The sequence below is a fragment of the Apodemus sylvaticus genome, chromosome 21 (genome assembly GCF_947179515.1).
Source record: "Apodemus sylvaticus chromosome 21, mApoSyl1.1, whole genome shotgun sequence".
NCBI lineage: Eukaryota > Metazoa > Chordata > Mammalia > Rodentia > Muridae > Apodemus > Apodemus sylvaticus.
This window is the reverse complement of record NC_067492.1, coordinates 59,830,420-59,853,614: the sequence shown is the minus strand read 5'-3', so window position 1 is coordinate 59,853,614 and position 23,195 is coordinate 59,830,420. Positions and strand designations below refer to the sequence as shown.

At 34.3% G+C, this 23,195-nt stretch overlaps 1 pseudogene; it reads left to right on the top strand.

The window, feature by feature from the left end:
- Positions 1 to 1,784: 1,784 nt before the first annotated feature.
- LOC127671697 (vomeronasal type-2 receptor 116-like) lies at positions 1,785 to 19,082 on the top strand (annotated as a pseudogene).
- Positions 19,083 to 23,195: the final 4,113 nt, after the last annotated feature.

Sequence of the window (23,195 nt, the reverse complement as noted above, 5' to 3'; positions counted from 1 at the left end):
GATGAATTCCCAGGAGGGACAGTCTGTGGATGGCCTTTCCTTCAGTACCTGCTCCACTCTTCGTGGCTGTATTTTCTTTAGACAAGAGCAATTATGGGTTAAAATTTTTGAGATTGTTGTGTGGCCCCATCACTTATTCTTAAAAGACAACTTTACTCAGTATTCTTATGAAAGTCTTCTCCATTCACATTCCTCTTGATACAAGTCTCAGCATTCTAGGACAGGTTATCCCAGAACCAGAAGTCATACAGGTTGAAAACATTGACTTTTAAGTGTAAAAAAATATCCAGTGAAATACCCTAAACTTGTTTGTCTCATTAAAACACATGAGGCACATTATCACACAAACCAATGGACTGCCTATATATGCTCTGCTTTCTTTCAGTCCAAATCTACTGAAAAGGATTCATTAGAGTACAATCTTCAGAAAGCTCTCTGATGTTCAATGTTGATTCAAGAATGTAAGCAAGAATATATGGTAGAAAGAATTTATATAAAAGTTTACACATTAGAAGACAGTGTTGCTTCACAGTCACTATTTACTTCTAAGATACTAAGAAGATATTTCTAAACAAAACTTCCACTCAGCCACTACTGTAATGTAAAATCAGTGAAAAACAATATAAGAAAAAAAAAACCTCAGGATCATGGAGGAAGATCATAATTTGCAATGCAAATATTAAGATTACTTCCTCATTAGTATTGAAGGATTGAAAGAGAGAGTCCAGGGGGCTAATCCATCAACCACTGAGGACACATGGGGGGACCCATGGCTCTACCTGTATATGTAGCAGAGGATAGCCTTATCTAGAATCACTGAAAGAGGGGCCCCTTGGTTCTGTGGATGATAGATGACCCAGGTTAGGGGAATGCTAGCGTTCTGAGCAGGAGTTGGTGGGTGGGCATGGGAGTACTCTAAGAGAGGCTGGAGAGGGGGGAAGTGATGGGAGGGTTATTGAGGAGAAACGTGTAAGGGGGACAAAACTTGAAATGTAAATTAATAAAATAACCAATAAAGAGAAAGAAAGGAAAAAAGAAAACACACAGCATTTTCTCTGGATTTGGTTGAACCTTTAAAATCAATCTTTCATCACATAAATTAACTGTGAATTTCAGAAGAACTGTAGAAATTTTGATAGTGCAGGATTAAATATATTTCTGATTTGGTATGTTTATTGATCCCCAAGACAAGGTAAGCACAAGCCTTGCTTAGATAATGTGTTCATGTCACTGGTGTGATGTAGTTCATACTGTACATGGTCTGTGGATCTCAGTGACTATAAACATGAGACTGCCTCTTCCTGACATGGACTTTGTAATACAATGTCCTGTGTGTGGCAAGTTGCTAAGATTGTACTATTACTGGATGTCCCTTTGTGAGTCATTGGATACAATTCACTGATGTAATTTCTAACTGTGTTCACATAATCACCTTGTTGAAACTTTCCAAGGATCAAAATCAAACTTTCCAAGTATGCATGAAGCCTTAGGACGAAAAAGTTTCCTTCCAGGCATTCACAATCATGAGAGATATTGTTGAACCAGAGAAGTAATTATCTTATTTGCCTGCTCTTGTTTATTGCATGGACTATGGACACCAGGTGCAAAGCCCCAAGGAAGAGAGTGTTTAAGAGATCTTTGTGGCTCAGCAGCCATATGAAAAAAAATTATGGATATGTAGCAAACTCTCCTTTGCCAAGAGAAATAAAAGCAGGCAGAAATGTGATGTGCTGATATGCAAGGCACTGAACAATCCACAATGCCAGGTTTAAGTCAGGACAAATATGTTCATCTTGATGGGATTTCTCTTCTTCCTCAACTTTCCACTTCTTATGGCCAGTTACATTGATCCCATGTGCTTTTGGAGAATAAATCTGAGTGAACTCAAAGATGAAGATTTTGGGTTAACTTGTACCTTCATCCTTGGAGCAGTTCAGACAACTTTGGAGAAAGATTATTTCAACCAGGCTCTGAATGTCCTATAAGTGCATTTGTATTTTCCATGTAAGTGATATATAAAATATTTCTCATGTGGTCTGAAGATGAATATTAGACAAATCCTTGAGTCTTATGACCAGGTGTTAAGTCTGAACACCAAGAAACAACCTTAATTCTTTAACAGATTCAATGTTATTTTACCCATTGAAGCCTGCAAGCTGTAGAATATAGGATTATGTACACTGAACCTGTACATAAAGCCCTCCTTTTAAAAGTTTATATTGCACTCTACACAGTAATACCTTATTGAAACTGATTACATAATATTTCATTGTGTTTTACCCAAAGTACAAATGCAAATAAATGGTCGAAAACTTTGCTCAAAGTCCTTCCATCAGTGTGTTGCTCCTAGAGCATATGCTGGTTCCAGTAATATTCATGGAACACATAGTTGTCAAGAGCCTTACATGTATGGAAACTTACTCTCTCACATTATTATGCATGTGGTCCCTTCTTTCCTTATAAACTTCATCATGTTTGTAAGGAGAAGATCTTCACACTCAGAAATTCATACTTCTTAGGAATTCCTGAATGTATATTTTTGTATGTATTTGAGCAAGGAATATTTAGGTCATTAGAGGTCAAGATGTCCAAGTGTTTTAAAAGATAATCCAAAAGCACTGTGGCTTTTTGCTTCATACAGATTATGTAATATCACTGACTTCTATGCATTATCAAGTTTCATTTGGCATTCACTCTTTAGAGTAAAACATATTCAGAACATATGGATCCAATGATATGTTTACATTCTTTGAATAGTCAGGCTATCAATAACATTAGTGACTGATTAGTGAACAGTCCCTTGTCACTGGCATGGCTGACAGTTGTGGTGTGGGCTAGTTGGGACATTTGAGAACAGTGATATAGGAGATATCTATTAGATATTTGTGATTATTTAAGAAACAAGATTTCTATTTTCATATTTAAGTTGGTGAATCTCTGACCCTTTAATGATATTTAAATCTTATAGGGCCTTTTTTCAGTAATTTTAGTAAATATAGGAGCAAATGTTCTCAATGTGTTAATGAAACACATTTTTGAGGATTGTCGATAGTTGCTTTTAATCAAAGCCATTTAGACTAATAGGCTACACAGACAGCTTCAGTAACTGACATTTCCTAAAGTTTAGTGCTAGCACATATTTCATGCATTGCATAAAGTCTATTTTCAAATTTCTTTTGAGTATTATTTTAAGTATCATAAAAGTATTAATTGAGTAGTACATAAAAATATGTAAAATTTTTAATTGTGATTTGTTTGCATGTGCTGGTAAAGAATATTCTAAGATGGCTATTTTATAGAGCATTGAATGAGTACATAATAGTATGATTTTTGTTAAAAACCTGATTGTATTCACCTCAAATTTAATTATTGAATATATAGGTGTATATTTAGTGTTTATTGATAAGATTATATGAACTAGCAAGTATGAGACAGTAGACATTATTCATTACATAAATGTAAATATAGTATAGTATTATTCTATTCCTACTGATTTGTGGCCCACTTAAAAAAAAACTGAACATACTCCTTACAATTTACACCGAAATCTCTCCTATTATATAAACAGATACTACTGGCACATACAAATATCAGTGCAATTCCTTATTTTCCTACTTCTCAGTAGGATGCTCATATTGTTTTAGTATAACTGTAAATTTTCTCAATGATGTTTCTTTGACATAAAGTTATAATGTTTTGAAGTACCCAGAGTGAATATATCACATTCCTTCATAAACAGAATGTAGGTGAATGATATTTGGGTAGTGCATCAAGACCTTAATCTCTGCACTAAGTAGCTAGCTCAAGTGTAACCCTGTGCATTTGAAGCAAGGCTAATCTTCAGTGAAGTATGTTATAAAACATTTGGATTCTTTCCTTCCTTTGGCCTAGATGATCCTTCCTCAAGTATATACAAACATACATAGACATCTCTCATTTACCAAATGCTTGTTTGATATTGAAATTATTTAAAACTATATCTCTAGAAAAAATATTTCAGCAAAGATTGAAAGACAAAGATGAGGATTAGATATGAGTGGACATGGTAAACCATTGGCCACTAATTGTAAGTGATTGTAAATGAAAGAACCAAATGTTGCAGCAGAGAGACTATTATGCACTGATAAGTCATGTTTTCACTTCCTTACCCAATTCAGTTAATTTAAGAAGAAAAATATGAGTATTTTCATAAACTCTATGGTTCTAATAACACGTATATATTTATATTGTTCAATAATTAATAACTGAAGACATGATCAGAATTACACTTTTGTCAATACCTCTGATTTTCTCTTTACCTTCTCATCAAGCACTTAAAAAATGAAGATGGGAATGTTATCTGTGGATGAAGTCAATACCGTAAATTATTAATGGGACCAAAGTTGTCATGAACTTTTAAAGTGTTTGCTATTATCCAGGTTTTCATGTCAATACAATCTCACAAAAATATACATTTGTTTCCATCTCTAGTGGCCAGATGCAGAAACTTCCAATTATGAATAGTGTTTCTATTGAGTACAAATTATCATGTATAGACATTTTTCTGTAATAAGCACTGTAATCTTTTACAGAAAAACAACTAAAATCCACAAATATGCTTTGGCGTTGGCCTTTTCAATGGATAAAATCAACAGGAATCCTGATCTTTTACCAAATATGACTTTGATTATAAAAGACAATTTCGGCCACTGTGATGGAAATACTGTAAACCCTTTATTTCTTTAAAAAAAAAGTATAAGCCTGTGTCAAATTATTTCTTTAACAAAGAGACTATGTGTTCGTTTCTGCTTCCAGAACCTCACAGGAAGGTATCTTTTAATTTGTGGATACTCCTGGACATCAACTTATCTCCACGGGTGAATTATTCTAGGCCAGTAATTATTAGCATCATGTCACTTTGGGGATTTTGATATATATTAATAAAGTTAATGGATGAGATTGGACTTAAGATTCTGTCAATCTAATGTTACTAATCATAATCAATTAGTAAGCTCCAGGGTACTTACTAATCAGAGACATGAGAGGCTTTCTGCTATGGGCCACCTCCAGAAGTTGACAGATTTCAGAAAGGAGGAGGAATAGAGGAGAGCATGAAGAATAAAGTCTAGCATGGTGGCAGAGAGAATCTTTCAGCCTTCACTGACTGGCAGCCAGAGTGTTTATTTATACAAATCTCAGTAAGCAGAGATTAACTCATGTTGTTAAAAAGTATAGAACATATTATTTATGCTTCATGACGTGGTATCTTTATCTTGGTCATAAATTTAGATTATCATCTGTAAACTGTAAAACAACAGAGTTATTATTAACAATCATGGTAGTGTTAGAAGTTTACTCATCAGTCACAAACTGTGATGGTACAGGAATTTATTTAACAAACACTTTCTCTATAACCCACCAGTAAGTATCTCAAGTATTTTTTGCAAAAGCATAACAGAACATTTTTAGTCTGGCAGCTAGTGAAATGTCAATGTTGCTAGACAGTCTAAAAACCTCCAATCCAGTCTGTGGAGTTAGACATTTTACTACTCAGTTTCAGATGGCTAATTGTCATTAGACCCTTTGTCAAACATTTCAGAAACATAACATCTTCAGTGATTATCCATCAATTTCTATACTGGTATGTTTAGGACTTTCTTCTTGGGACTTATTACTATGTCTTATTGTGTTTTTCTCTTGTTTCCTCATCATAAGATACACCAGTCAGAATGACTAAGATTAAAAATTCAGGAGACAGCAGGTGTTGGAGAGGGTGTGGAGAAAGAGGAACACTCCTCCACTGCTGGTGGGGTTGCAAATTGGTACAACCACTCTAGAAATCAGTCTGGCGGTTCCTCTGAAAACTGGGCACCTCACTTCCAGAAGATCCTGCTATACCACTCCTGGGCATATACCCAGAGGATTCCCCACCATGTAATAAGGATACATGCTCTACTATGTTCATAGCAGCCCTATTTATAATTGCCAGATGCTGGAAAGAACCCAGGTATCCCTCAACAGAAGAGTGGATGGAAAAAAAGGTGGTATATCTACACAATGGAGTACTATTCAGCCATTAGAAACAATGAATTCATGAAATTCTTAGGCAAATGGATGGAGCTAGAGAACATCATACTAAGTGAGGTAACCCAGACTCAAAAGGTGAATCATGGTATGCACTCACTAATAAGTGGATATTAACCTAGAAAACTGGAATACCTAAAACATAATCCACACATCAAATGAGGTACAAGAAGAAAGGAGGAGTGGCCCCTGGTTCTGGAAAGACTCAGTGAAGCAGTATTCGGCAAAACCAGAACGGGGAAGTGGGAAGGGGTGGGTGGGAGGACAGGGAAAGCGAAGGGGGCTTACTGGACTTTCGGGGAGTGGGGGGCTAGAAAAGGGGAAATCATTTGAAATGTAAATAAATGATATCGAATAAAAACATTTAAAAAAAAGATACAAGAGTGTTCCTTTACATCGAAACTTCTCTAAGAAAGAGGTGTCATGGGCTTCTGATACCTCATTCTTTCATATTTGTCCACACAATTATTTTCCATTATTATAAAACACCTTTGTATGGAGAAGATATATCCTTCCAAACTAAATTAGTTTTTGTATGTTTTCTGCTACACATACAACTTATGAGTCTGATATATTTTCCCCCATAATAGCCTGGGCGTCCAGTAGGAATGTTTTTTTTAATCTTATCTGCTGCAAAAAAATTTTAGGCTGACAAATCTTGTTTATATTTTTAAATTTACTATGTTCTGATTATCAGTTTCCTGAAGAGGCACAGAAGGAGATATTAAGCGAACATTTTGGATCCTTATCCTAAAAAGGAGATCTCTGGCATCTTTTTGTGAATCACAACTTCTTGAGTACAATTTATACCCTCAAGTACGTGAAGACTAGATTTTTTTCTCCTAAAACTAAAGCAGTATTATGCATAGTACACGACTGTTATATTTTAGAAGAAGTATTTCTGGATTACTGCATAAATGCCTTTTTTAAAAATATTAGACAAACATTGTCAAGTTGTAAATATCTTAAAATCTCTCCAAACATTGAAAATGCAGATATCAAGATGAAAACTGAAAGACAGAACTGTAGTTATTATAACATGTGCATACATTTTGTTACATTATGTGTTGAACAGCTATTCTTGCTGTTCCCATTAGATGTGGAGGTTCCCGTCTTCCACATTTGCTCATTTGAAGCTGAAATGTGAGGAAAAGTCACAAGAAATCAACTGTTTGTGGGTAAATATGATTATAATGTTTTAAAAGTTTACTACACATTATTCTTCTCTCTATGTTGTAGTTCCTTCAGCTTAACTATGGACCTTTCCATTCCATTTTCAGTGATAAGGAAAAATTTCCCTATCTCTATCAGATGGCTCCAAAAGACTCATCTCTGGCATTGGCAATGGTCTCCTTCATACTTTACTTCAACTGGAACTGGGGTGGCCTTGTCATCTCAGATGATGATCAAGGGAAACAATTTCTCTCAGACTTGAGAAAAGAGAATGAAAACAAGGATATTTGCTTTGCATTTGTTAACATATCAGTCCAGGAAATTTTATACCATGAAAAAAGTGAAATGTACTACAAACAAATTTTGATGTCATCCACAAATGTTATTATCATTTATGGACAAACAAACGGTATTATTGAATTGGACTTCAGAATGTGGGAATCTCCAGTTATACAGAGAATATGGGCCAGCACAAAACAATTGAATTTCCCCACCAGTAATAGAGGCCTATTCCATGATATATTCTATGGGACTTTTATTCTTTTTTCACCACCATGGTGAGATTTCTGGCATAAAAAAATTGTACAGACATGGTGCCATCTCAGTAGCACAGACTTATATTCAGCAATGCCAGCGTGGAAGTACTTTAACTGGAAAGCCCCAGAATCTCAGTGTAAAATACTGATGAACCTCTACTGCCTCATTAGACTGGCTAATGGAACAGACATTGTACATGACCTTTAGTGATGTTAGTCATAACATATACAGTGCTGTGTATGCTGTGGCCCATGCATTCCATCGGGTGAATGTGCAACAGGTTGATAATCAGGCAATAGTTAATGAGAAAGGAGTCAGTACTCACTGCTTGAAGGTAGAGTTTCTTCTATTGGATGATGTTTGGTGTCTTCAAATGCTTAGTTGTTTAGGGCTTCTCGAATGCCCACACTTAATGAAATAGGAAATATTTTCCAATATAAAAAAAATTCTGAGATGTTTTCTTAAAAAATAATGGAAAACTTGGGAGGCAGAGGCCGGCAGATTTCTGAGTTCGAGGCCAGCCTGGTCTACAGAGTGAGTTCCAGGACAGCCAGGGCTACACAGCTAAACCCTGTCTCGAAAAACAAACAAAAAAAATTAATAATAATGGAAATCAAGTGTCTGCTATAATTAAGAATGGAAAAAGAAAGCATAGTTTATCAATGAAAAATTGGGGTTACATTCAGAGGACCTGAATATCCATCAGCACACTCCTTCCAATATTGCATATAAAGAGTCCTATCTCATGAATTTTCTCCATGACAAGAAGATGAATGTTCATTAATAATTGCCAGTTATATAGAAATCATTTTAAGGAACAGTTTTCCTTAGAGTAGTCCAGTGATTCTGTCTCCAGTGTCGGTTCTGTGTAACTTTTTTGCTTTTCTGAGAGTAATTAACCAAATAATGGTGTTGGTATTCAATTCTGTCTGTAGAAATGTGTTTATTTGTGTGAGTGTATTTTTCTCACTGTGTATTTGTATATGTTTTACTCTTTCTGTTTATCTGTGTTTATATTTGTGTTACTATGAACATACATTTTTATATTTCTGTATGAATATGTTATTAACCAACATATTTTCTATGTATTAATTTCTTTCTAAAAGTGTGTTTGTATATGTGTTTATGTTTCTTTGTGTATTTGTCAGATCGTATGACTTTGTGTACCATTATATGTATTTTGTGAGTATTTGTATGTGCATATATATGTTTGTATCTGATTTACAAGTGTATGTGTCTGCCCATTTCATTGTGCTTGGTTTGCCCTCTGCCTACTTATTGTCTTTATATGTGAGTATAAATTTCTTTGTGTGTCAATATAATTCTTGGCTGGTGGTTACATATTTACACCTCTCCCTATGTGTTGCTGTCAATGTGTGTGTGTGGGGGGGTGTGAGTGTGTGTGTGTGTGTTCATGTCAATATATGTATTTTGTGTGATTTCAAATCTGTGCTTTTAGTTAGTTGAGTACATATGTGTGTCTCTTTGGTGCCTGAATGTTTACATGTGAGTGTCAACCTGTATGTGTATTTCTGGGTAAATAAGTGTAGAGCTGCAATAAGTGTGTGACTCAGAAAAGATGTGAGCCTCTCTGTGACAATGTGTGTTTGTATGTTTGTATCTGTGTGTGTATGTGTGTTTGTGTGTGTGTGTGTGTGTGTTGTGTATCTTTGTTTGCTTCTGTAATTTTGTCTCTGTTTCAGAGTCTTCACTGAGAGAACTGAAATTCTTGGAATATTATGATGATTTCAGTTATCCAATTGTATGTGTTGTGATTTCTCTTTCATTCTTTAAATGAAGTTGCCTTTACTATGAAATCAGAACACATTTTATGACTTGAAGTGTGTACATTATTATGCAATGCTTGTCTTTTAGATAAACTCCTTTCTGAGAAAGACCCAGTTCATTAATCCTCATGGCGACAAAGTGATTATGGAAGAGAGAGTAGTACTGAAGGAAGACTATGACATTTTTCACTTTTGGAATCTTTCTCAACACCTTGGGGTTAAGATGAAGTTAGGAAAGTTCAGCCCATATTTTCAACATGGCCGACACCTTCATTTATATGGAGATGTGATTGAGTTCATCACAGGAAGTAAAAAGGTGGGTGTGTCTGAATTTACTGATTTAAAATACACAGTAGTAAACACTGGCAAGTGAATACACTGCATCATATTGAAATGAAATATTTCATCACATCAGGAACCAAACTCTAGGCTCCTGAAATATGTTTCTTTTTTACATTTTTGTATACTTTTTACTAATTCTTTAAAGATTTCATACATGCATAATATGTACCTTTTTCATATCAGAACTATTTTCTGAATATAAATCTATTTTCATCACTGATTAATATTCTTTCCTTTGAATTAAACAGGATTCTCATCAGATCATTTTTGTTACTACACAGTAATCTTTTGTCTTACTTTAATCCTCTGGAAACACTGTTGAAAAGATTGGGACTAATATTACATTTATGAAACACTAAATTTCATAATTGCTAACCCTTGTTGTTATAGTCTAAACTGTTTTCCCATTTAATAAAAGGACATTTTCAAGTTCACTAGTGAACAAATTTTCAGAAATTCATATTCATTGAATTATCTATTTTTAATAAAATTGAATAACCCCTTCACAATTTTTAGTAAGATGAACAAAAGGTCAAAGAATCATGGATGGTATTAGAGCAACAGACAAAGAAATATCTATTAAAATACATCAAATACAACAATAACTGCAACCAGATAAAGGTAAAAAATTATTTTCCATTATTTTTAAAAATGTTGCTTACCATTCTCTAGCTGAATCAAAGACAACTAGGCTGGTTTATTTGTTAAGCCTTTCAATGATTGCCTAGACAGGGTAGGAAGACTCATGATGCTCATATAGGAGGAGAACATTTCATTATAAAAATGGAGGAAAAATATTAATTTGTAATATGAGGGAAAAAGTAATTAAAGAACAATACATTTGATGGATATGTATGGAATGATTCTTGACAAAAAAACCTAACAAAAGAACACAACACACAATAGAAAGATCATTTCCTGAGAACATGGAGAATTTTTTTGAAACTCTGATGTTATTGAGAATAACTTGTTATTCTTGGATAAAATATGCTAATGACAGTTTCTTTTCCTTCTATTGGGATGTGACCAATTCTCAGTTTTGCTTGCAAATATATTGGAGTTAATACTCCTATTTCTTTCCCAACTGCCTCTCCCATTACATCCACTCTCTGTCCCTCATTGGAAAATAACAGGATTCTATGGGAGAATAATAAAATGAATCAAGATTGAACCATAAAATAAGACATCACAATTGGACAAAATTTCCATAACCCATTATTGTAAGTAGACATATGAAATGGAACTAGGCGAAAGAAATGAAGAAATCCTACTTCATATCTTACATGAATAGTAGTGATTGGAGGATTAGATGGTGATAGACAATCCAGTGATAGTTATTCCTATTTTAGTATTAATAGATGCTTATTTTTATTTTTATTTATTTATTATTTTTTGTTTTGAGATAGGATTTCTCTATGTAGCACTGACTGTCCTGGAATTCACTCTGTAGACCAGACTGACCTCGAATTCAGAGATCCTCCTGCCTCTGCCTCCAAAGTACTGTGATTAAAGACATACACCACCACTGTCCGGCGTGTTGTTTATTTTTGAAAGTATAATTCAAACTAGAAATCCTATAATCAGAACTTCTGGAAATATTAATGCCAATTATTTATTCCACATGTGAATAAGTACAATATAAAGAACCTCTAAATTATTAATGTTGAATTACAGAAGGAATTATGTGGACAAATTGATATAACATGTCAATGGGAACTCTACATAAAAAACTTTGAAATAGATTGCCTTTGCTAACACCAGCCCAAACACAAAAACCTGGTAGGCAAATACTGTTGCTATCTTCTTTTATCACTGATTAATCATAACATAATCTCCAAATGCAAAGGATAGTGACCAAATTTTTATGACCCACAAATGTCTTGCTACCCTAGGTGGATATTAATCTTATATAAAATGAATGTCCTTAGGCCTTGGGAGCATAAGTGTGAAAATAACATCACATTGACAAATTAGACCAACTCATTGTTTTCACTTGACTATTTCATCTATTGTAGACAGGATTTCTTAAGGTTTCTGGGATGAGGCTAATTCTCACTTTAGCTTGCAAATATATCGGAGCTAGTGCTCTTCCACAATTATTGGTACTCCTGGATTGCTCACTCTTTTTCCTACTTTGTATTTTTGTCAACACTATTCATTCAGTGAAAAATTATTATTTTTTGAAATTGTACTACTTATAACATATTTAAGAAAGCACTACTTGTCCATCACTGAGAGTTAGATACCCCTCATATATGTTCAAGTGTTCATGTATGGATATATAAAACATTATTTGTCACAGTGTACTTTAATATTTTATATAAAGAAATAGTAAATAGCAAGATTATTCATACACACATTTATTAATTTTACCTTTTTTCTTGACTAGGGGCTGATATATAGTAGGTCCAACTGGTATACTTCTTGAAGGAGGCTTGAGACAAAATGAACTAGTATTTATTATCACTGTCCATTTTCAAACTGTGTATGCTACCTCTTCTTTCTCACATTTAAAACATCGATGCAAACCCTACTCTAAGTAATGTAGAAATGGAGAATTAATAGTTGACATGCATTCTTTCTCCAGGCATTCAGAACTCTTATTCTGAGATTGCACTTCCTGAAGCCTTACACACTTTTTATCAGGCCATCGTAAGTAATGCTTTATGCTTGGAATTCCCTTCCATATAAATCTTTTCCTCTTCCAATTTCCTATTTTATTAGAGTTGTTCTCTAAGAAAAGGTGATATTAAATTTAATTATCTAACTCTATCATAATTTGAGCAATTGAACTTCTGAAGATTCATATTTAAACAAGATACTTGTAAAAATTATTATTTTAAAGTTGTATTCATGATGTAAAACTAGGGTAACATTTTTTTTTAATAAGCATGACAGTTGTCTGAATACAACGTAAAAGGTAACAAGTGTATAAGAAGTATAGACTATCATTCCACTCTTAGAATAATACATTAATGCCTTTAGCTTAATACAAGTGAAACACATACAGCCTTACTCCTAAACCTGCCCTTATATTATTGTTGTTTATTACTTTTGCAGTGTTGAAGATTGAACCTACTGTGTGCTAGGCTAGCAGCTTTGCATGAAGTATATTCACATTTTTATTATGATTTTTATATTTGTGGCTTATTTCCATTTTGCAATTGGATATTTCATTTATTTACATTTCATATGTTATTCCCATTCCCAGTTTCCCATCTACAAACTCCTCATCCTATACCTTCTTACCCTGCTTTTATTAGGGTGCTCACCTACTCACATATTCACTCCTGCCTCACCGCCCTAGCATTCCTGTACACTGGGGCATAAAGCCTTTACAGGATCAAGTGTATACTCTCCCATTTGTGCCATATAAGGCCACTTCACCTCCTTCAGTCCTTCCCCTAGCTCCTCCATTGGGGGACCTGGGCTCAGTTGATGGTTGGCTGTGACCATCTGCTTCTGTATTGGTCAGAATCTGGTAGAGCCTCTCAGGAGACATACATCTCAGGCTTTTGTCAGCAGGACATCTTGGCACCCACAATACTGTCTTGGATGGTTTCTGCATGTGAGATGGATCCCCAGATTGGACCATCTCTAAATGTCCATTCCTTCAGTCTCCACTCCATTCTTTGTCCTTGTATTTCCTTTAGACATGAGCTACACAGAATTAAAATTTTGGAGGAGTTTGGGTGGCCAAGCACCAAAACAAGGGGGTGGAAGGCATGTAAAACCTATAGATACGCTCTGGTTTATCCTCCCATTTTAGGAAATTTCAGCTAACTTCATCCTTGTTGGGTCTTTGGAGGCTCTTGCTTTTTTTTGCATCTGCGACTTTCATGCTGTTACCCTCATTTCCCTTCTACACATTTGCTACACATTTCTGCTCAATTTCCTGACCCTTTGTACATGTCCACCTCCATCTGCTCCTATTCCTGATTCTTCCCTTCTTTTTCTACCTCTACCTCCTAGGGAGAATTTATGTGAGGGATGCAATCATGGTTCAACATATGCAGATCCATTAAATATAATATGACACAAAATATACGATTGCATTATTTTCCAAAATTCCAGAAACGGCTCTTAATTAAATCCAATCAGAAATAAAGAAACAAAACAAGTGAAAGAAAACAAGGAACACATATTGGCATTAGAACATTGGTCTTTGTAGAGGCAGAGGTCTGAAAATATCTGTTTGTGGCATGTCTACCCTATATTGTGAGTCTAAACTAGCCATGTGTGATATGAAGACATTACCTTAAAATTAATTAATAATTAAATTAACATAAATTACAAAAGCATGCCCATTTTCTTTACTTTAACTCAAAATAGACTAAAATATTACAAAGTGTTAATATAAATTTAAAGAAAGTGATAGGTAAAAAGGGAAAATGTACTCTGAACATCATTGGAATATTAATATACCAATACTTCATGGCAAGATCCATTTCAACAATATCAAATTGTAGGAAGAATTCTTAATGTTCAATTAACTTTAAGCATTTGAAGTTTTATCCAGTATTTTCCAGTATTTGCAACCACTTTAGAGCATTTTTACCTCATGAAAAATTTCATATTTAAGGTCACTACACATGAATTTATCATTTCCAAACATAGTAAACCACTGTCAGCACATTCCACTGTTGTTTATATACAGTTTCTCATGTTTTGCACTGGTAATTTATTTAAGGTTATTTTTATTTTCTGTGATTAATGAACATAATTTTCCTGTTTCAAATTTCTTCAAATACTAACTTGATTCTTTGTTGCTTTATTTATGCTTTCGTCACAAAGTGAGGATGAAGTTGTGATTTGACATGAGGCATGAATCTCAAAAACAAAACAAAACACACACACACACACACACACACACACACACACACACACGCAAAACAACACTACTTACTGGCTCAACTGTCCACAATGAGATGAGCAACGCTACAACAATTAAAAATTAAAATGTGTCAAAGATATGAGGACAGGCTAGTGCTGGCTCAGAAAACATTTCAACTAAAGTTCCTTCTTTCTCTTCATAGCACTTACTGCCAAATTGAATATAATTAACTAAAAAAAAACCCACCAGGTTGCATTCTCTACAGTTTTTTGCACATGGCTCACTATCAGCTCTTTGTCCTAATTTATTAGACATTCAGAAACTATCCAACATTTCTTCCATGCCTTTCTTGTATTCATAACTATCATTAAACTATAAGCATAGTGAAATGTTAATCAGCTGGTGTACCTAAAGTAAGCTTTTAAAAAATTAACCCATTAATGTAAAATATAAGAGAAATACCTAAAACTTGTTATCAAGAGCCGGGCGTGATGGCACATGCCTGTAATCTCAGTACTTGGGAGACAGAGACAGGTGGATTTCTGAGGTCGAGGCCAGCCTGGTCTAGAGTGAGCTCCAGGACAACCAGGGCTACAAAGAGAAACCCTGTCTCAAAAAACCAAAAAAAAAAATTTATCAGTATGTATCTAATTTTTTTCTCAGATGCCATCCTTTGTGTGCAGCGAGGATTGTGGTCCTGGCTTTAGAAGATTCTGGAAGGAGGGAATGGCAGCCTGCTGTTTTGTTTGCAGCCCCTGCCCTGAAAATGAACTTTCTAATGAAACAAGTGAGTGTTCGCTGTTCCACAATGGGATGATGAAGTCAACCAAAAGGCAACGGCAAATATAAAATATATTACATATTCAATTTACTAGTTGTAGTTATAAAAACATTAACAAAATTCTGCCAACAACAACCAACCAAACAAACAAATGAAAACATATAATTTATGCCTTAACCCACAGATTGACTTATTGCAAATTAATGGCAGATTGCATTTTGACAAAGAAATACTTAAGAAAATATAATTGCAATTTGAAGGAATTCTCCATATGATTTTCTTGATAATTAATCTATTGAAAAGCTACATGTATTTGAGATTTTAGTTGCAATTTTTAGCAGTATTTAGTCATATTTCATGACTATATCTGTCTTACATATCATTATGCAACCCTTTCCATAATATATATATATATATATATATATATATATATATATATATATATATATGTGTGTGTGTGTGTGTGTGTGTGTGTGTGTGTGTGTGTGTGTGTGTGTATACATATATATAATGTAAAGTGTATTATATATAATACATATATGTATATATATATGTATATATATATATATATATATATATATATATATATATATATATATATATATATATATACATATATATATCAGACAAGGCCATGAGCCTGCTAGGTACACAATCCATTTTCTTTTTAAGATTAATATAGAAGAGTAAAGTATTTGCAAATTTATTAGAAACTGCTAAATATGCAATATTCAGAAGGTCATGTTCAAAGTCAGCTCTGATATGAATACAGGAAGTAGTGGATAAATTTTCATCTAAAATGTAGAATATATGGCAAAACTCATATATAGTATATTGCGTACCACACCAAATATTTAAGGTTGGCAAAATGCAAAAGTTTATGGTTAGCTTTTCAATTATTTTGCCTTTCATTCTATATAATGAAGTAAAATTCTTGAAATACATATCATGCCTGTGAGATGGTTCAACAGTTAAATCAATTGTTGCTAAGAAATACTATGTGAGTTTATTCCCATGATGCATGTAGTAAAACTAAGCAACATACTCAGAAGATGCCTTTTGAAGTCATACATTGCAAAGTTCATCATGCTCAACAATAATTTTAAGAGATAATGTAATTGTTTTAGATGTAAAAAACAAAGAATTAATACATTACATAAAAAATGCATCCTTCAAAATTCCATAAAATATTTTATTATGTTAATTGCTTATGTGTGTGGGAGGGATAACATGGAAACAGGCACACATATGGGCAAAAAATATCTCTGTAGTTATATTTATATGCACTTTGAGTCACCTGACATGGCATTGGGACCTGAACCAGGTTCTATGTTAGAGCAAAACTTTCTATTTGTAGGTAATCCAAGTTCTTAGGATGTAAGGCAACTTATCAAATAATATCACTCCACAAATGCAATGTTCTAGATAAGAATTCTGAAATCCAAGGAAGCACATGACATAAAAATCAAGTATAATTACAGCCATAGTTCATATTGCTGCCATGGTTGGTATTTCAATTTAGGAATGGGGTACTACAGCTTAAAACAAAGCATCTGGCTTACCACTCTAGCTTGAGGATTCCTCTGTTAGATTTCTCATAAAGTTTCTCATTACTGATTTCATAGTAGAGTACATTCACAGACACTGAGATCAATAAGATTGGAAATTAGGCAAGAATGACAATGCTTAGCTTTCAAAATGAAGAAGTAATGAAGATGAAGGACTTCTTAGTACAAAGTATATACAGAGCTTCTTTTTTGTTTTTGTTTCCTTCATTGCTAATATTAGTGCATCTCATGAACAACAATTGGAATTTTTGTTTAGTTATTTCCAAATGAGGGCATATCTGAGGGCTAATTTCTTTAATGATTACTTGTTTTCAAACATTAATATTTTATTACCTATAAGTCTCCAAATTCTTCTTATGTCTTATGACAGGAATCACTAAAATTCAATAATGCAATTGTTACTTTTACATGAATACACACACACACATACATACACACACACACACACACACACACACACACATATATATATATATATATATATATATATATATATACATACATATATATATATATATATATATATATATATGACTAGTCTTTCTGTTCAATCTAGTGTTGTTTTTATGTCAATGAGACTGAGCTAATGATTTCTCAAGTACCTTTGACAGGTACTTGTCCCAGTAGAAATTAAAGTCTCAATGTTTCATAGAGAATGAATTAATAATACAGTCAATGACTTCAGGAAACAGTGAGTTTAGGGTTTTGTTTTTATAAAACATACCCAACCACATTTTAGTTTATGATTGTATCTTCTCTGAATTCAATGTTTTCTTGATATCAAAATAGAATCAAAATATGGTTTAGGAAATCTTTGCTTTCTAATTACATTGTAAATGTTATAATCAAAAAAGTTACATAGACAAAGAAACAATTGGTTGGTTTTACTTTTCCTTAAATCTTTATCACATTAAGAAGTGAAAGCAAAAAAAAAAGAAGTGAAAGCAATGCTTATGCAGCAATGTCATCCAAATTACATTCTTAGCATCAAAGTCAGCATTTGAAAGCTTCTTTTATCACCCTTACTTGAGAAAGCATGTCAATAAATTTCAAAAGCACTACAAACTAAACATTCCTTTGAATATCAGAATTGCACTAGTGTGTGAATTGTCCAAGATACCAGTATGCCAACACAGAACACAATAAATGCATTCAGAAAGGTGTGATATTTCTAAGCTATGAAGACCCCTTGGGGATGGGGCTTGCCTTAATTGCATGGTGTTTTTCTGTATTCACAGCTTTGGTACTTGGGCTCTTTGTCAAGAACCATGACACTCCTATTGCGAAGGTCAATAACAGAATCCTCAGCTACCTGTTACTCTAGTCACTCGTGTTCTGTTTTCTGTGCTCCTTTTTCTTCATTGGCCATCATAACAGAGCCACCTGTATCTTACAGCAAATCACACTTGGAATTGTATTCATGGTGGCTGTTTCCAAAGTTCTGGCAAAAACAATCACTATGGTTCTCGCTTTCAAAGTCACAGACCCAGGAAGAAATTTGAGAAACTTCCTCGTATCTGGGACACCCAACTACATTATCCCCATATGTTCTCTATTTCAATGTATTCTATGTACAATATGGCTAGCAGTTGCTCCTCACTTCGTTGAGGAGCAATAAATGAACACTCTGAGCATGGCCACATCATCATTGTGTGCAACAAGGGCTCAGTTACAGCATTCTACTGTGTCCTGGGATACTTGGCCTGCCTGGCCCTTGAAAGATTCACTGTGGCTTTTATGGCAAAGAATCTGCCTGACACATTCAATGGAGCCAAGTTCTTAACCTTCAGCATGCTAGTGTTCTGCAGTGTCTGGTTCACCTTCCTCCCTGTCTATCATAGCACCAAGGGCAAAGTACTGGTTGCTGTGGAGATCTTCTCCATCTTATCATCCAGTGCAGGGATGCTTGGATTCATCTTTCTACCCAAGATCTACATATTTTCATAAGACCGGACAGAAATTCTATCTGAAATATCAGGGAGAAATCATATTTCTGAAGAAATACTTAAGAATTTCTATCAAACTTTGGCACATATCTATCAATTCTTGGATTACATTGCATGTATCTAGTTTTGAAATCACTCTCACTGGCTCCTCTAATGATGACTAGAAGTGTCATACCTGCCGAACTTGTAAACTGTCTCCATAAAATCTTAACCCATTCACTTGCTGTGTTGACTCTGGAAGAAATAAAATTCTCAAATCCTTATTAAAAATGTATTCGTCATTTTGCTTTTGTGGACACTTCTCCCCTGGTAACTTCCAATAAAATTTGATAAGACAGCTGAATATATGACCTTGTACAGAATGTGAGTTCCAGAACAGACATGGCTACAAATAGAAACCATCTATCAAGTCAAACAAATTAACTAAATAATTTACAAAGATGAAATCAGATCATATTTTCTTATTTCCTGTAGGAGCACATTTAGGGCAGAGTACTGCCTGTTTTCCACCTAATCTTCAATATATTGGCCAGTAGTCTGAGGTAGAAATGATCTTTTTTCGCTCTCATATACAAAAATACTATATCCAACAATGGGTAGAGGCTGTGGAAGACAGTGGTTGAATTACAGAATACTTTTGATAAGCTGAGGAGGAGGGTGACCCATAGGAAGAACAACAGTCTCAACTACCCCGGACAACCAAGATCTCTCAGACACTATGCCACTAGCTGATATGAGGCCTTCAACACATATATGGTATAGGATGGCCTGGTTTGGCCTCAGAGAGAAAAGACACATCTAAGCCCCTGAGAAACGTGAGGCCTTCCAGATTGGGAAGGTCTGGGAATTGGGAGGTGTGGATATCTTCTTGGAGATGGGGGAGGAGTTATGGGAAGAGGAAGAGTCAGGGGGAAATAGGAGAGGGCCATAACAACATAAGTGTAAAAAATAAAGATTAAAGAATTAAAAAAAAATAAAGGACTATATATATATATAGTCCTATTATATACTACTATTATAACTTAGTTATGGAAGCAATGGGTAAAACTACTGATACAGGCCAGTAGCTAATTTTTTTCAGACTCTGCCCTTGGTATCGAGTTCTGACTGTGGTCCTTGGCTGAAAAAATTCTGGAAGGATGGAATGGGAGCCAGATGCTTTGACTATGCTGCTTCCAAGAAAATGGCATTTCCAAAAAGACAATTGAGTATTTATGGCTGTACTAAATCCATCAAAATCACAAATTCTCCTCCAATAATGGGATAAAGAAAGGGTCTAAATTGCATCAACACTAACAAGAACTATCCCTTTCCAAAGTAAGTCTTCATAGAAATATGATCATTAATAATGTCCCTTTATGGAATATATTCTTCATTAACATCCACATTGTATTCATTGAAAATTCCTGGAAGATGTCATTTCACAAAGAAAATATTTATATTCAAACTGAAGTTTAAGGGTTTCTACAAAAATTTATGATAGTTTCTGATGTCATCTAATATTATATTTATATTACATTCCAATCTTGAATATTAATAATATTTACTTATTCTGTTTTACATTTAATTATGTGCCCTTATGTTTTCTGGTCACCAGGTAAGTGCAGGAGCCAGTGGAGAACAGAAAATGGCGAAAGGTCAACTGGACTGTACTAGTTGGATGCTAGATATTAAGGTTCAAGGTCTCTGTAAGATTAATGAAGAGGAAAAATTACTTATTACATTAAAAAATTGCTAAGGAAATGGTCAAAGACTTTATTCATGATCTAGACACCCCCATTTCAAAAGTTCACATGATTTTGTATCTTTGAATTTGTGGATAATTTTTGACTCATGTTGTATAGAATATGAAGAATCTTATATTTTACATTTTATACACACCCAGTTTAATGTGCTGCAATATAATGGGTTAAAATGTTATTGCACTCAAACTAAATATGAGCAAATTAGTTCATCCACAATATTATTTAATAACGAGACAGGCTAACCTAGAAGTTCTATTCAGAAATATATATATTCTCACCTAAAAATGAGTCAAAATTATTATACAAATTGTTATAAAATTATTTCTAATAAAACAAGTAAGAATAAATCCTACTTAGGACAATAAATACAACACAAATTTAACAAAAATCATTTTTTAAAAATTATTTATCTGTATGCATGTTCAGTAAGTACACAAGTGTTTGCATGTGTATACACGTGCAGCTGCAAGTGAAAAGCCTCCAGTGATCCTATAGTTAAACACAGAGACAGCTGTGAAAAACAGGACATGAATCGAGAAACAGATCTCAAATATGCAGCATGGACAGTAAATTCTCTGCACAGTTGAGCCAAATGTCCAGGCCCCTAATAATAATAACTAATAATTGCTTTCCATAAATGCATTGTTATAGATAAAAGTAAATAGAATCCTGGAAACACATCATCACTCTCTGCAAATATTCCAAGATTCTGTGCAATTGCAATTTCTTATTTTTAAATTGTTTAAAAATTTTATTTAATCTATATTTATATTTCAGATTTTACCCCCTCCTGTTCCACCTTCTACTCTTCCACATCCCATACCTATCCCGCTGTCTGCACAATGATGGTCCAGCCCATCACACACAGGAGCCCACCAGACCTCCCCACTACCTAGTGCCTCCATTCTCTTGAGGACTAGGTGCATCATCTCTGACTGAATCAGACCTGGTGCACCCCTGCTCTATATGTGTTGTGGGTCTCTTATCAGCTGGTGCATGCTGTTTGTTTAATGTTCCCGTATCTGAGAGATATTGGGGTCCAGGTTACTTGAGAATGCTGGTCCTGCTACAGGATCCCCCTTCTCCAAAACTTCTTCCAGCTTTTCCCTAATTCAACCACAGCAGTCAACAACTTCTGTCCATTGGTTGGGTGCATATATCTGCATCTGACTCTGTCAGCTGCTTGTTGGGTCTTTTGGAATATTTCTTAAACTTGTTACAGTGATGATTACATCTAACCAATGAGGTTAGATTCCTAAAAACCATACATTATCTTTTACCACTCTTGCTTGCTTGTTTTTTTCTTGACGTGGTAATTTATTAATATCGTCTTTACTATTCTGCAATCTAATTTAGGTCTCACAGAGACAGGAATTTATGAATGAAAAAGTAAATGACTGATCCCAAAGCCAGTAGAATCAGGATGCAGGGTTATCTAATGCAAAATTAGAGTGGGTGGATAGGTGGGAGAGCACCCATGAGGAGGCGGGAGGGGGCAGGGGGAGTGAAATGGGTGCTTTCATAGGGTAACCTGAAAGGGGAGTAATATTCGCACAAAATAATCAATAAAAAAGAAAGAATAGATTGAACAGACCATTCTAAATTTAGTGATAGGGTTTCTGCTACTTATTAAAACTCTGTATCCCTCCTGTGAGATGAGGATGTAACTGAATGCATGTTATTTCTACATTTTGCAGTTTTAAATACTAGTATTTTAATTTTACAACAATTATCTCTCTCCATACTCGCCCTGCACACATAAAATCCACAATAACTCCCTAATTTATGAGCACTTTTATTATTTATTATGAGCATTATTTACAATCACAGATAGAAACACAGACAGACACACACACACACATACACACGCACACATAAATCCTTCAGATTCTTTTTAGTATTACCTTATATGTCAGTGAATCTGCACACATGAATTCAGACTGTGCAACATATTCATGTCTTGTCCCACTAAAATTCAGAATTTCCAACTCTCATAGGGACAGCATTCATAAAAAATTGAGTAATACCTTAGGAGTTATTGAATGCACAAGGACTATAACATTAAAATTCCTTAAATGCCATATTAGCTTCTGTTAGTTTGTCAGTCTAGGAAAAATCATATTAGCTTTGATAATGTGCTAAAATATTTGATTTCTGAAACCCAATGAGTGATATTATCACCAAAATACAGTGGAATATACAAAGAAATGATGGATTCATTTGATTTTCTGTGAAGATGATGAACATCATGAAACTGATTACTTGCTGTCCACCAATGTCTTTCCAATACATACTAGCCTGATAGTTGGGTATCTGAATATAGGTATGGTATACATATGCTTATGCATGTTACATATGTATGTCTATGTGTATATAAATGTTTACACAATGTATATTAAGGCTTCTTCAGCACACTTAT